General features: G+C 39.2%; 1 protein-coding gene across 3 annotated transcripts in view; it reads right to left on the bottom strand.

The window, feature by feature from the left end:
* ubash3bb (ubiquitin associated and SH3 domain containing Bb) overlaps positions 1-14238 on the bottom strand; it is a 44090-nt gene that overhangs the window by 13169 nt on the left and 16683 nt on the right. The gene's annotated exons all lie outside the window — the stretch shown is intronic.

A 14238-nucleotide genomic window follows, 5' to 3' on the forward strand; every position in this document is an offset into this window, starting at 1 on the left:
TCGTTTCAGCTAAAACAGTACACATTCAGCCGAATCAGAGCAACATTTTCTATTCAATTATGCAACGCCTGTTATGAATTTTGAGCTCTCTCTTGCTTTCTTGTTTTAATGTATGAAAAAAAGTAACAAAACCGTATAACCATGACTCCAGTAGGAAAGATGTCCGCCCTCGTTAGCAACAATAATGCAAATCCACCTATTTGGGGAACGAAAAAGAAGAGCCAGAGAACATGAACAAAAAGTAGTTTGTATCTGTGCGGTGAACAAGTCTACTCCCCCTTTTAATCCGAAAGGTCAGAGTGTGTCAATGAGTAATTGTACATTTATATTACACCACGATCTGAAAAAGACAAAACATGAGCAATGCACCGATTACTGGCCAACAAAGTCTGGGGGCAGGACAATATGGATCACAAAGTCAGAGGAAGCGTCAGTTCCTCGTAAGCTCCCTCAACGCAGCGGAGAGGGTGATACATAGCATGTGTAGGAAGACATTTACATAGATTCCTTTCACAACAAGGACTCCTGCATGACTAACGAATGACTCCCAGTTACTTGTAAAGAGGTATTCATCCATGTAAAGTGTGTCATGTCTTCAGCGAAGAACTACTTCACAGTGCACATTACGATTTTCTAACTATGTGTTTGCTACCTGCTTTCTCTGGCTGAACAACTGCCTGACTCACAGAAAGCCAAATTCAGTATTTTTCACAACCCCTCAAAAGACAGCAGTGTGACTGCTCAACTAATTGGCTTCAAGCTGCTTTCTGATGTGAATAAAGATATGTAAGTCCTGATTTTACAAAACAATCGAGACTGCAGCTCTTGATGACGGCATTTTGCACATTGCATGCGTTTTAATTTGCTGGGATGCATAATGCATTACCAGAGATTAAAGAAGCGTAGAGGACAGTGATTTATCTGTTCATGTCTCAGCAACACCTGGAGGCTTGGCTGATAAGCAGGAGAAGGAAAGGAAGATGAGATTATTCATATTAGAGCTGCAGAATCTAATTAGCTGCCACTCAGAAGATAAGAGCGTGTACATGCTAATCTGATTTTAATCTCTGGGGAGCGAGCAGCTTCCTCAGCACATCATGAGATGTTGTTCCTGTGGGATGTGGGACCGCTACAGAGAAGTTTATGTGTGTGTGTGTGTGTGTGTGTGTGTGTGTGTGTGTGTGTGTGTGTGTGTGTATGTGTGCATTAATGACTGCACGCTGACAACATTATCAGGATTTGATTATTACAGGTCTTTGAAGATGGCTGCAAATATCCTTGGACTGAAAACCAATAATGTTCTTATAATAAATAGTGTGTGCCAATAATCTGTATTTATAATTTTGACCACAGACAAGTTGAAACCAAATTGAGAGAGAAAATAAGCTCAAGCATGCAGTGTTTTCACCAGATTGAATCAGGCAAGGGTGAAAAATAGAACTACACTGTCACACCAATATGAGTGTCGCTATTTAATACTTCGTGCCAACAGAAACATTACTTTAAAGTTATACCAATATTAAAAAACAAAAAACAATGAATCATATCATTGTGTAATGTGTAATGTGAAACGGGCTGCTTGCAGTCCACAGCAAATGATCAACCAACTCTGGTTCTGTTGAGCTTTCTAGCCTCTTTTACTACAGCTAAATGTTTAGCAAATGTACTACAATTGAGTCTCACTCACAACAATCCTATTTCCAGCTGCAGGCAGTTGTTTACAAAAGTCACTGTACGCAACCTGCTCAGCACCAAACAGCAGACAATGTTAGCAACTAGGTAAGAAGATCAAACATCTAGCTGCCACAGAGCCAGATGTTTCCCTCAGAATTTGGGGTAAATACTAAAAGGAGAGTGAATACTGATTGTCAGGTTATCCGAAACACGACTCCAAATGAATGCTAATGTTGCTCTGTCTGCTTAATGTGTAGCTACAAAAAAAGAAAATTGCTAAAATAGGTGAAATAGCAACTTTATAAAGTGATAATAGGGCAGAGGTGTGTTTTTTTCAGCTTGTTTTAGTGCTCTTCTGCCACAGTATAAAAAAACTATTAATGCTGCTTTACAGGACCAACCAGTTCATTTGAACCAACTTTACCTATACTTATACTTATACTACTTAAACTATACCTGTTTAGCTGCCGTCTTGACAAGCATTGCTGATGTGAACAAACCTTAAACATCATCAACAACAAACATTAGTAAGTCAGAATTTGTTGTCTAGGGTTAATCATTATAATAAAAGACAAGCCAATCAGTGGGGGACATAACAGGTTTGTGTTTTGAATTTGAATGCTGTGGCTAACCTTTGGTTTACAGCTGGATCACAGATCGCAATTTAAAAAACAACAACATTTTATAATTATAAAATAATAATAATTTATAATTATACACTGTGTGTTAAAAAGGGACATAAAAGTATGCCGCCCCAAAGAAGACGCGATGATGTTGATATACAGTATATGTGTTTGCAAATGTGGGTCTTTTATATGAGTTTTGATATTTATGGCTTAAGTTGATGGTGGTGAATATCTTGTGGATTGGGGTGTTTTGCCTGGAGTTAAGTTTATTCTTCTGAGGTTGGAACGGCCTACGATCTGCACGGGACACTACAATCCTTCACTGAAACCCTTTTAAAGTGAATCACCTAGCAGGAAGGATAAGGTGGGGTTTTCCAGACATGACTCCAATAAATCTGTTACACATGTACCACATCATCAGCAGAGAGCAACGCAGATAATTTTTTTTTTAAACCATACTTGTTTCGGAAGGCCAAAGTAAAACTGGTCTGTATGCACAAGAGACACATGCCCTATCTTACCAGGAAGGGGGCGGGGGGGGAACACACAATCTTTTTTATTGCAACTTCACCACAGTGAGCTCAGTATCAGCAACTTTGTGACCACAGCGAGACAGGCAGAGACATCAGAGTCAGCGGCTAGCAGCTGCTTGGGTTTTTGAAGCTGCTTTCTCCCACAGGTGAAGGCCTACATACCATTGCATATATGTGCGTGAGAGAATGAGAAAGAAGGAAGAGAGCGAGCGAGAAGCGGCGGCTGAAGGAAGCTGTTTGAGGAAGGGCCTTAAACCACTTAACACACACCCACACACCAGAAAACAGTAAATCAAGCCAGAGATGGATAACATAAAAGCAAGCTTTGCTACCTACTAACACCTGGGTTAGTGTTAATGACGATCCAAGATCTGACTGCAACACATCAGGCTTTCACAACCATGAGAAAGAACTGGAAAGGAGAAGTGGGTCCTGTGATACATACAGTATGTCATTCGCTTTGACACCATTCAGTGTGCAAGAAGTGTGTCACTGTAGATAACAAAGTGACTCAAATGTCATTTTAATATATATATACAAAATATGAAATACAGACAACCATACATATAATCCAAACTGATTAAAGGTAACAGTATGCGTATCATCCTTAAACAACAGCAACATGTTATTCTATGACGTAGATGCTACATATCACTAAATAAGCATCAATGAATTTGACCTATGAAATGCCATTATATGACCTCAGTGGTTATGAATCAGTCATAACTGCAACTAACAATTTTTCCCTGGTTCCTTGTTTGTCATGACAAATGTACAGCTCAACAGAAAAGGGACTGCACAGATGGAAAAAGCTGCTGCATCCGAAATGACTTTAAGATAGGAGTTTCAAAGGCATTATAGGTATAAATCCGTTACACTTTTTTATGCAAATAGGTGTTTAATGTGCTCTCAATATCTTATTTTCACAACCCAACTGGCTGATGGCTAAACCCCTCCACTAATGGTCCAATCATAGCTCAGCAACTATAAGACATAAATGTGGACAATCATTCAGGAAATTACAAAAAAAACTATGTCCGCAAGACTTCTCTGCCAACTTCTCTAGCCTGAGTTTATGACGCCACTTTCAGAGAGACAAGAATAATAATAGCATGGAAGAAAGCATTGCTTAGTAAAACAAATATGTCACTTGACTGATTTTCATAACTTTTGGGAAGATGTTAATCAACAGAGGACTCACAACTGGATATTTGTGGCTTGCGCAGCCCCTGTTATGTCTGGTGAAAAGCAAACACTGCATTCCACGGTAAGACCCTAGCATGTGGTGGCAGTGGTGTCTCAGTTTGCAGATGCTTCTTCTGCATCAAGACTTTCAATAAGCTCATGATTCTGCGCTGTATGAGAGAATCCTGCAGAATCACATCAGGCATGGGCTTCATAGGCTAAAGCTGAAGCAGGGTAATGCATGCCAGTTCTACTGTCAGTGTTCAGTTGAATTTATTGCTGCTAAATGTGGTGTAAACAGTTACTGAATCTAAATGAGACATAACTTAGGGACCCTAAGGAAGGAACACAAGGACGTGTGGTTTTGCATAACTTGCCTCAATAAACAAATCATTTAAGGATCAATGGTGCAATATATATTACATTTTGTGGTTCTTCCCTGAGCCATTGTTAGCAACTATGAACTATACATGGTTATAATCTGATGGATTAAAGGGCTACACAAGCAATTTGGTATTGTACTTCCATGAAGTTAGTGGACTTGTGAGAGATGGATAAAAAAAAAAAAAAGAATGGTCAAAATCAAAGCAGCAGAGGCCAAGATTAGAGATGTTCCGATACCATTTTTTGCTTCTCAATACCGATTCTGATTCCTGAACTTGCGTATCGGCTGATACCGAGTACCGATCCGATAAGGGGTGTCATATATTTTATTATTTTTTAACAACATATGTATCAGGCTTGTGCAAAATTCAGAATTTCAGAATTGGCCTCCATTCAATTCATGAATTTGAATTTGAATTGAATTGACTCCGCCCCACAGGAAGTTGAATTTGAATTGGAATGACAGGAAGTGGAATTAAATGAATTGCAATTCAAAGAAATTCCACACAGCCACACATCAGAAAGAATCTGATGAATCTCACATACATTCAGTGCTAGGAAGGTTACTTTAGAAATTGCTTACTGTTATAAGTTACCCATTATAAATGTGGTTTGGATTACTTTATCAGTGCAAAGCAATTCACTTTTAATTTGATTAGTAACTAACTGAATTACACATTTTACCTCAGTAATGCAACTAAATACAATTACATTAATTTTGTAATTTAATAACATAATTTCATTACATGAAACTAGTCACTCCTCAACAGTGCATACATTTTGTTCCAAAATATAGATCACTAGATCAAGAGAACAAATATTTCTATTAATTCCATAATTGAAAAGAATTGTTTTCTTGATTTACAATAAGTAATAAGTAAAGTGTGCTTGCATGCTTTTAAACACATATCATATCTAGTGTTGGGGTTACTCCTCACAAAGTAATGCCATAATATAATCACATTTGGCTGTAACTGAGTAATGTAACACATTTGTGTTACTGTTACTGTTGTGTTGTGAGTTGAAGGTGTGTTTAAGCCCTTTATAAGCTATATGCCAGGCTCTTGCTGTGTTGCGCTACAGCAATGTAATAAGTAGAGTAATGAGTTACTATCCATAGAGAATAACAAGTAAGGTCATGCATTATGGGGTTAGGGTTAGGGTAAAAGTGAATAATGTGTATTACACATTCTTGAGTAGTGACCCCAACACTGATGATATGAAATATCAGTAGCATAATACCATCAAGAGATGGTTTTCAAAATAAATGACTGTCTGTCTGTTAACTTACTTGTAGATACCTTTTGAAATGTAAGCCATGATGGAGCCACAGACTGGAGCACTGCAGTGCTTGCATATGGCTCTGTGGTTTCCAGGTGTTCGTGTTGGAATTGATTCTTCAAAATGAACTAGTACAGATGACCTTTTAGGCCTGCTATTATTTTCCATATCACTGTTATTACAGGTGTGAAATCTATAAACATTTATAATCTGAAGTTGTAAGGGACTTCTGAAACTTAAAAATCCCAGTGTTGACCATAAAATTGTGTATAAAAGAAGCTTTCAAACAAATGTTCACCTCACATTGTTTGGCAACCATTTTAAATACTTTAATCTGGGAAATGGAGTCATGTTCCATCATATTCCACAAAATTACAATTACAATAAATCAAACTTAATTATTTGTTCTGTGACTAGAGCTTTTAACATTCACTGCTGGGGGAAAATGTAATCTGTACAAGTAGTTCAAACTAATATCAATTATAGAATATGTAATGCAATCATATCTGACATATATTGTAAAGCTTAATTATTAAACACTTCACTTAAATTATGTAAATGAATTTCTTTGAATTTTTATTGAATTGCAATTCTGCTTCCTTTAATTCAAATTCGAATTGTAATTCTAGATCCTGTTTTTGACATCAATTCAAATTCAATTCAAATTCAAGAATTGAATTGGAATTTAGGAGTCATTCTCAATTCAATTCTGAATTGTGCACAAGCCTGATATGTATACTAATATCCCTGTATGTGGATAGTAGTATGTGATATTATTTCTATCTTTGTTGTCTGTCTGGCTCGGGTTAAACTCTTTGTGAAACATGAACAAATACAAACAACAAATACCACAGAACCTTCTTTTATTATGCAGTTTGACAGTCAGTTATAACTGAAAAAGAACATAAATAAACTACTTTAACGTAGATTTTCTTTAGGGCTTTATTACGTGGTATCGGATGGGTCCATAAACTCCAGTACTTCCCGATCCCGATACCAGCTTTTTAGGCAGTATCGGAGCCGATACCAATACTGGTATCGGTATTGGAACATCTAAGATATCCTGACTTTTACTTCTTAGTAAGGATCAAGCTCCAAAAACACTGGATCCTACAATTCCTATAATACAACTTAATAACATATTTCCTTAGACCTTCCCTGCCTGGTAAATACCCTCATTTTTTCAGACTTTATGCCACCAGTTTGTAGCGAATTTGTTTTCAATCAGATCATTGAATCCAAACTCCAGATAACCCTGATGACATCATCCAGGTTATTTTCCTCAGACTTGACAAAGTTCTTACAGAGCCACAGAATACATTACAAAACTGTTCTCACAGATTAAGTGGTACTCTCCAAACTGACCTTTATATGTAAAATCTTTATTCTCTCGGTTATGATTTTATGGTGCTGTTTCCTGCTTTTGAAACAGAATTGTTCATGACATTTGATTCTTTGTGACTGAATGACCTTTCCTCCACATGTTTTACTTTTGTTCCCCTGTGGTATAATTTTAGCTCCTACCTGCAGTGTTGTGTAGGGTATTATTTCTATGTAAGATAACATTGCAAACAAACAGAGGTAGGTGGTAGCTAAATTTAAAGTTAGTTTATTCTTCAGTTTTTTACATTTTTTGTACCTGTTTTTGAATCACAGTTTTAAAATAACCACAACAGACCCATGTTTCCATTTCTGTTGCTTCTAAGGGTTTCCATAGCTGTGGGTTGTTTCATAAGGCGAGCTCTAAGCTGAGTCAAACATGTCGATTAGAGGCTAGTGGGGACTCAAGGAGGATCCCATGTAAACTAAGCAAGGAGCTTTTTTTCTGAAGCAAACTAATTTCAGTTTATATCATGAAAGAAATCAAACCTAATGTGTTCAGAGAGCTGATGGTAGAGCAGTCTGGCCTGAGGTTTGTTGATCAAAGCCGGGAGTGATCGGTTAGGTCTGGTGGGAACAGAGAGCTGCCTCGCTGAAGCCTCAAAGGACAGCTACTCACCACGCCCTCAGTCTTCTTGATGACAGCGCAACTCTGCAACCCTCGACTCTGCTTCGTTTAATGCTGCTGAACAGAAGTCAGTGGCTACAAGCAGTCACAGTCCAAGCATAAAATGATTCCGTCAACAGAAATATATTCAGAACCATCACTTCTTTATCTCATTTACCCTGGTTTGTACAGAAACTGGTTCTCGGAAAAGCACTGGAGGGACACTTGAAGAGCTGACACATTTAAAAAGTGCGATTTAGAAAAGACACTAATTTCGCTGAGTAGTAAGTGTCTGCTGCTACTTTTGATTGCGACATTTTTTGTTTATTAGAAGACTGGTGGTCAAATCCAGTTTCCCAAAGATAACACTACTTTTACTATATAGCCTCACATATTATGGACCAGAAAATGACAGATGAATTGTAGTGACGAACAGACATCAAGCATCAAGCAAAAGAAGTTCGCTTTGAAGGTGACTTCAACTGGTCAGTGTAAGAAACAGCAGCATAGTCTTTTTTGCAATAAGAACATTTCACTAGGGTTTGAACGATGTACTGAACTGCTAGCCTCAAAATAACCTGCTTTCAAACAACTCCAACATTTTTATTTGTACCTAGGGCCGTAGCCAATAACGTTGAGGCCATGAGCCCCAAGCCGCCCCAGTGCTACCCCTACCCAAGACACAAAAAAAAAAGTCTCTAAGTTTTAAAAACAATTTTAGAATAATACTGTAATTCTTCTCCCCCCATAAAATTAGATGTATTGAATTATTTATGTATTTATTTTGTAATTATGGGCCCAAACAGTTAAATATATTAAGTATAATGCATGCAATGGAATCAGCTAATTAAATGCTTCAGTTAAATAGCCACCATGTGTCAATTTTAAATGGCATTTTTCAAGCAAAAGCGTCAAAAATCTGCGGAGCTGTTTGTGAAAACGCAAATGTCAGAATCAGTTTGACTGGACCGGACATTAAACAGACTTTACCCTGCCAGCTCCCTAGTACAAAGTCTGTGTAACGTCCGATTGAGCCCATGTGTGAAGATTGTGTGCTACATGTTAAAGGTCCCATGACATGCTGCTTTTTGGATGCTTTTATATAGGCCTTAGCGGTCCCCTAATGTTGTATCTGAAGTGTCTTTCCCGAAATTCAGCCTTGGTGCAGAATTACAGCCACTAGAGCCAGTCCCACAACGAGCTTTCCTTAGGATGTGCCATTTTTGTGTCTGTAGCTATTGAGGAGGAGAGAGGGGGGGCAAGGTGGAGGGTGGGGGTGTGGCCTTGACCAACTGCCATGCTTCGCTTGTTTGCAAGCCATGGGGCCCTTTTTTAACGATCTGAAACGCAAGTATGAAACGCAAAACGCAAGTAGCTTTGTGGGCGGATCTCGGCCGCTGTTGCTATTATACCGGCGGGATAAATGAGTCTTGCGCCCGACGCAAATCTAAAATGGGTTGGTCTGAAGTAGCTAGGTGTGGTTTGGGCGTAACGTGCAATAAACCAATCAGAGCGTCATCTCACATTCCCTTTAAGAGCAGGGCGCCTGTTCCATGGCCGGATTGCTATTATGACGGCGGATTTGCCTGGCGTACGCCAGCGGGCTGCCGATGCGAGATGCGGCAAAGTAATAAATGCCCGTTTTGGCCGGGTGGCGATGTTGCTGCGGCCTCTCGGGCGCATCTCCTCAAGTCTGGAGAGGATTGCTGCAGCCATGGAGCGTGGGCCTCCAAACGCACCACCTGCTCCTGCTGTGCCCCTTCCTCTTCCCCCCACTCCATCTCCGTCCACCCGCTCCATCAGGAGCGCATCGCACATTACTCCCGGACCAGATCCGGGTTCAACATCACGTCTCCTTAAGTCCTCTAATATTTCCTCATTTATGCACAACACCCATGATCGGAACTGTAAAACACAACAAACCACAAAGAATGCTGCGACTTTTTGAGGATTGTACTGTAAAGGCCTCCTGACCTATCAAACACCTGAAGCGCATTTTCAGTAATATTTTTCTTTGTAATTATTGGTTTGCAAAAGCTAGGAACCTGCATCCATTTAGATAGAGAAGTGTATCGCGCGTTGTCTGCAGCTACATTATGGAAGCATCGCCCCTAAAATAGCATCTGAATAGCGTGCTACTGACTTTGAACTCCGCCACTGACTTTAGACCAGGTTTTCCTGGTCACTGGCGGAGTATTTTCTAAAACTGCAGAATAGCACAAAGTAGCTTTAGCGAACCGCCTCCTCTTTTGCTGACCCCCCAGGCGCAAATACATTCCCTAATTTACCGGCGTGTGTCTGTGGAGGAAAAGCCGCTTCGTCGGGTGCAAAATAGAATACATACTCGGTGTACAAAGGCAATTCGCTGAGTGCAATGGGCCCATGATGTCTCTCTCTTTCTCAGGGTGGGCAAATTCTCTGGGCGGCAAAGCAGAAGGGAGGTACTCCCTATGGCGCAAGGGAAGCAGATGGCCCATCTGAGCCATCTCAAAGGCAGAGAGGATACCCAGGGCTTGGTTGACTATGTTAATAAGCAGGCTGGGACTCAATGTTAAAAAACTCATAAAATTGAAATTCATGCCATGGGACTTTAAAAGTGTGGATGTTCGATTGGTGAGAAATATGTCACAATGGAATCTCTGAAATTGTGGTGGAGATTTTTCACAATTTTCAAAACTTTTGCAGACCTAACGACAAAATAATTTGGTTGATTAATAGATAATGAAAATAATCCCCAGTTACAGCCCTGAATATCAAAAATGTATTAAAAGCTTAATATCGGCGTCATTTATTTGTCAAATTCTGGTGGTTGCCACTCCCTGCATCCCCATGATAGAACAACTGCTCTACAGCTGTTTTACTGCCTGACAGTCCCAACAAAAACTCGGAGAGGCTCCCCACCTGGGAATACACAGAACAGTGTGGGTTGAGAGCTGACTGAATAAAAGGTCTTTGTAGGAAAATGTCCCCTGATGATGACTTTTTCTCATCAGTAATGAAAATAGAGAAACAAACGTCAAACTAAATACAGGCTGTTGAGTGCTGCACTGGCTTTCCTCAACTTCACAATGAGGTTGTTTCCTCTCCAGCTGCTGGATCCACTTAATGGTCAAACGATTTTTTACACTAAATGCATATTAGAATAATTTTCTGGCTAAGAAAAACTTCAGCTTAAGCAACAATTTTAGAATATGTATACTGTGACATGCAACAGCTATACACATTTGTGTCACCTAATTAACACATAGAGTCCTTCTATCATCTTAAAGGCCTTTTTTGAGAGATACCCACTTGTTCTTTCTCGCCCACAGAGATGTGAAAGCAAGTTTTCCAACCGTAAAGAGATCCTCTGTTAACTGTTTGACTTTCAGAGACAGGAAGAGAAACAGACAAGTCAGTGAGCAACACGCCCACGCAACACAACACTGCTCCGACCTATACATCATGTAGCATATAATGTTAACTTTAAAACTAAGTACATAACAGGATGGCCCTTAACACAATAGGTAATCAGAATAAAGAAAATATATAAAGTACAAGACACATTAATATGAACAATGGTAAAAGCTGAAAGCCAAAGGAAGTGGGGAAAGAGTTTAGTGAGTCTGGTTAAGGCTCCATGGCATGTGCACTACTTTCTGCAAACACTGTACATTTTGTCATGAAAGACGCAAAATGATGAGGATTAAGTGTCCGATCTTAATTTACTGCCCACATCAAAACACCGAACAGAGAAGCTCGGGATACAACACAAACAGAGGGAGTGTCATTATCTGATCAAGACACCATTACTTCACTATAGCTTTACATAATAAATAATTGTTTACTGCTATATTGATGTTCTGAATATCGAGTCCAGCCCATTTAGTCATTTCATGGAAAATCTACTATGTAACAAAAAGTAGCTACCACAGTTCTCTAACAAACGTCTCATTTTGTTTGTGTTGTCAAACTAAACTTTATTTCATGACATTTGTTCTTCTCCAGAATATTTGTTTGACAATAATTGATCATTAATAATTGACAGTAATCGACAACTGATGATTGATGAATCTAAATAATTTATTTAGTAAAAATATCCAAGCTTTTCATACCAATAACTGTTACACACAATAAAGTGTTTGAAGACCTCACTTTGAGCTTTGGTAACTTGGGATGGGCATTTGTTTGATATTTTAATAGCTTCAATGATTAATCCACTACTATATGAAATATTATTTCCATTGGTACTTGTTATTCAACCAGACATCAGACACACTGCATCTTTTATGTAGTGGGTCTATTTAATCATGGAGTATCATGACTCACCTCCTATCAACACAAGAAAACCTGGGGTTACCTTTAATTACATTTTCTGTGCCCACATCTTCAGTCATTTATTTTCCAAACCCTAGTTGTAACCCCCAAAATGTTCCATATTCACCTTAAAGAAAACTGTGTCTGACATTTAGAGTCATTTAGTGAATCAGAGATGTGTCACAAAGGCCTTGTGATTAAAAATGTCAAAAATCATTGACAGTACTGTATTTTGGTGATCCCACAGATATTCGACATCACAGTGTGTTTACAGGTGTTGAGGAGTACTACTACATATTTTGTGATGTTTTTTTTTTAAGACTTTAGTGTCTCCAGAGGGAGCTGTGTGAAATCTGATAAAGCGTTGGTTAGTGCTGGAGACTATACAAGTTTGAAAATTTAAAAAAATCTGAGGGTGTGAAGTGAGCTTACCAGGCCTCTGTAGCTCTCCGTTTGAAGCCCGAGGCTAAATTGGCCGCTACTAGCATAACACATCTTGTGGGTAATGCAGGCACCAGGTTTTGACAAGGAAGACGAATGCTTGGAATAAATAAAATAAATGTGTGACTGAAATGGCTTTTATGAGGCAGACATGTTCCTCCTACTTTTGGCTGAAGTTGATGAAGCTGACTTTCATGACATTTCATTAAAAAATAAAATAGTAAGGAGACAATGATTGTATTTTTACCCCTTGGTCAGAATAGAAAAGTATAAAACAGCATTCAGATCACCGTAAAACACTAAAACTCCATAAAAAGCCAGTACATTGCAGGTTTTACAAACTTAACACATCAGATGGTGTTGAGTAAAATATTCCCATACCATGTTGGAAAACATAAATTTGAAAATGTCAATTACAATGTTACTGATATACTGACATGTACTACTTTTGGTCTGGGAGAATCCTCAGTCACCCTCAATTCCTCAATTCATATATTGTTAATATATTCATCCATTTGGTGGAGCATCATAAAAGACTTTTATTTTTTTATAGAGGTTCTAGACTCCATATCCTGCTATAGAGACATGTTTATAGCATCTGTCCTGCTTGACAGAACAAAAAAATCACTTCACAACAGAGCCGGCTATGCGTAATACGACACATAGTCGTAGTGCACTGTACAGCAAACATGTTAGATTGTTGTGTGACCATACTATGCAACATGTTGATGGGGTGAAATTACATTCTGCTTAAGGCCCGCAGTAAAGCTTGAGCCAGCAACACTTTGTCACTCTGTCTTCAGGTTCATACAGCAGCTGCCAGTAGGCAACAGTTCACTTCCACAAGAGAGCATATTAAAGTTGTTTCAGTATTCACTTGGAACAGTTAAACTGGTTTGTTAAATAAAAAAATAAAAACTAGTAAGCATTTGCCAGGGCCAGTTGTCTTGACAGTGAGGAAGGCAGCTTATGGTTCTCTGATCCTGTCCCTGCAGTGTCTGACACCTGCTGAACCTTCATTTGTTACCACAGACTAATGCAACACATGCCGAAACAGGCCCTGATACCACCAACTGCACTGACACTGACACATGCCTCACACGCTACAGCTGATACACTATAGGCTGATATTGGCATTTTAATAAAAAGTCAGTTTGGTTCACTTTGATGGATATGATACAGTTTGACTAATTACATTTTTTATTTTTATTGATATCACACTAATCTGCTAGAAGCCTTTAACCTAAATGTTATGTATTGCAACATTTGACCAGATTAAACCCATACACATGACATGAATATATCTCACAGTGATAATTAAATTCTCTGTTGGTCTCATGCTGTTTTTTAGCTTTCCAAAATTTACACAGAACACAAATGGGCCCACCCATGTAAAAGGAAACACAAACCACCCACTCGCGGGGAGCCTCGTTCAGCTGAGCAGTTCTGACACTGTGGGAAATCCCATGTGTCCTCTGACTGCATGCATCCTCACACTTCCTGTTTACAAACACACACACACACGCACGCACGCACGCACGCACGCACGCACGCACGCACGCACGCACGCACGCACGCACACACACACACACACACACACACACACACACTTGCAAAGAGGCACACATGCTTACCATCACACACGCACACAATGTAGAGACTTGAACGTATAAACAGGCATATATACACAAGAACAGAACCACAGGTTGCCACAGTATCTCCAGAGGTAAAACCACAGAGTCCTCTTTGTCTTACTGTGTTTTGTAATACAGTGGTTCCTTTTAGCCTGAACATAGTGCAAGGCTGTATCTTCATATCAGACGCGGTTATA

This window comes from Perca fluviatilis, chromosome 2 (assembly GCF_010015445.1).
Source record: "Perca fluviatilis chromosome 2, GENO_Pfluv_1.0, whole genome shotgun sequence".
Lineage (NCBI taxonomy): Eukaryota > Metazoa > Chordata > Actinopteri > Perciformes > Percidae > Perca > Perca fluviatilis.